General features: G+C 38.2%; 1 non-coding gene across 1 annotated transcript; it reads right to left on the reverse strand.

Moving 5' to 3' along the window:
• Window positions 1-1,350: 1,350 nt before the first annotated feature.
• TRNAK-UUU (transfer RNA lysine (anticodon UUU)) lies at window positions 1,351-1,423 on the reverse strand. The gene has a single exon. It is a non-coding gene; the product is annotated as a tRNA-Lys (tRNA).
• Between the last annotated feature and the right edge of the window lie 1,266 nt (window positions 1,424-2,689).

Genomic DNA, 2,689 nt, shown 5'->3' on the forward strand with positions numbered 1-2,689 from the left:
AACTCCATCATCAATCTCCATGGTTTCTGAGTCAAACATCATGTTGAGATGACCTATAATTGCTTTCTACCTTCACCTCGGGTCTTTGGACCTACAAACAAAAGGGTTTCCGGGTTAGGGTTAGGGCTGGATTTCGCAATATTTGTATCCAACTTCAAATATGAAATAGCCAAAACACAATCGACTTGAGTTATGAATACTATTAATTTACTATTGCCAAGGATACCAATTGGTTCCAAGGATATTTGTGGATAAATAGTTTGAAAATGATGGAGGTCGATGCAATGTTGTCGAACCCACTCTTTGCGGAGCCCACACTTCTAATTACATTATTGGGATAATTACTGTTGTCCCCCTGTAGTTTGATTTTATTACTAATAAAACCTTGTTCTTTATGAAATTACTGTTGCCCCCCCCCCCCTTCCTTATAATGGTGTTAAGTAGCCGTTAAGTTTGAATATGTAATGTCTAATTTGCCCTTCATTAATCAAAAGATGATGCTACCCCATTTATAAATTTAAAATTAAAATTATTTTCCAAACTTCATTTAGAATTAATGAAATGACAAATCCAATTCGATTTGGTTTCCACCTTCACTAAACTTCATTTGTTTTGTTCTTTATTTTGAATTAAAGAAATGAGCAAAATCCAAATCCGATTTGGTTTCCAACCTTCACTAAACTTCATTTATTTTGAATTAAAGAAATGAGCAGAATCCAAATCCGATTTGGTTTCCCACCTTCACTAAACTTCATTTATTTTGAAAATATTTTCAATTTGAATTGAATTGGATTTTCCTTCCTCTTCCGTTTCTATTTGAGTTTTATTTAATCATTTTTTCTTTATTTGGTGGTTTTTTTTTTTTAGAACAAAACGTATTATAGTATTTTTTTTTCCTCCACAGTTAATTAAGAACACTACTGTAACTTGACAAAAGGGTAAATAAGTAAAGAGATAAGTATAAGGGTATTTTGGAGTTTTTAAGAAAATATAAAGATGTCACATCATTAGTAAATTAACGGAACTTAGCAGTAGGGGGCAATAGTAATTGTAGACAAAATTAAAGGTTGGATTAGTAATTTTGAAAAATACACGGCATACGGCATACAGTAATAATAAAATCAAAATACAGAGGGACAATAGTAATTATCCCTACATTATTATATTTTTCTTAACCTAGCAAAGCAACAATTGAGAAATAGAGAAGTAAAGAAAATATCATATTAAAGCATTGGGTCTTAAAGGATAATTATACAAAGTCATGACAAAAAAAATGCAATAGAAGTTTTCTTTAAAAAATTAATCCATGGGAGAACACATCATACGTTCATGTTTCATTAAGAAATTACACGCCGTCTGTGGGAATCGAACCCACGACCACGTGGTTAAAAGCCACGCGCTCTACCAGCTGAGCTAAGACGGCTGCAGTGAACATTTTGTTCTTATATTTAAATCAGTATTTGTTTTATACGACTTTTAATTATTGGGAAGCTTCGTTAATTCTTCCATCGAAGTCTCATACAATGGAATTTCTTTGACGTGTTCATTTCCTCCAACCCTTATCAGCTTATCCGAAGAAATTTTCTTGAAAACAACAAAATGAAGCATACGGTGGGTGGGTAAGAGCTAGATTCATCATCTTCACAGAGCTGAAGACCGTCAAAAAAAAGAACACTAAAACAGCAAAAATTGGCAATTAGATCAGCTCGAGAGAAAATTCCCACACAACCCAGAAGAGCTCAAGTGAGAGAGGAAGAGAGTATGAAAGGTTATGCCATCGCTCTTGTTTCTTGTGGTGCAATTCTTGCATCAGTTTTAGGGTTGTACCTATTGATTTTTCTTTGCAAGAGAAGTCCAAAGCTGTCTTCCAAGTTCTGCTCATCTACCTGTCTATGGCAATGTTAAGCAAAGTCGGGGAACTAACAGTCGGAGCACCGAAGGTGCTGGCATGGTTCTTGTGGTGGATGCCAGTGCTTTAGCCACTGCTGATGTAGGAGGAGGTGACGACGGCGATTCGACTACTGACTGTGGAGGTAGTTATCATGGGGGTGGAGGAGGCGGTGGTCATCATGGTGATGGCGGCGGTGGTGGTGGCCGTCACGGTGGAACCGGTGGAGGCGGTTATCATGGTGGTGGTGATCATGGTGGAGGTGGCTATCACGGTGGCGGTGGCGGAGGTGGAGGCAGAGGATTTGATGGTGGTGGCAGCTCTGGCTTTTAACTGAAAATTATCAAATTCAAATAAGAAAACTATGATACAAAGAAAATTGTACCGAACCCATCGGATTGGGTTCACTGTCCACATCCTGGTCAGACCATGACTGGGACCTACCAAAACCTAATGAATCAATCATGAGGGCGCCGTATTCCAGTTACCAATCCGGTATGGCCTCCCGAACTTTGCGGTAGATGAAGCTGACTTGTAGAAGGGTTCTATTAGTAAAGCGGTGAAGGAATCATGCTAAGACTAGGTAACTGGTTGCATCCCCGAGTATCTAGGGAAAAACCCTCAGATCGGACGGCCACCGAAGGAGATCGAGAATTCATTCGACGGACGGAGATCAGAGGTAAAATCTATATAAACCAAGAACATACAACCTATCAAGTATCTGAATCGTTTCCCAATTACGTATTCACTATTCTTTTGCTCTGCGATTAGCCAGAGCCTTTGTGATTAGTCTAGTTATTG

The sequence above is a fragment of the Hakea prostrata genome, chromosome 5, assembly GCF_041222555.1.
Source record: "Hakea prostrata isolate BN-2017 chromosome 5, UWA_Hpros_2, whole genome shotgun sequence".
Taxonomy (NCBI): Eukaryota; Viridiplantae; Streptophyta; class Magnoliopsida; order Proteales; family Proteaceae; genus Hakea; species Hakea prostrata.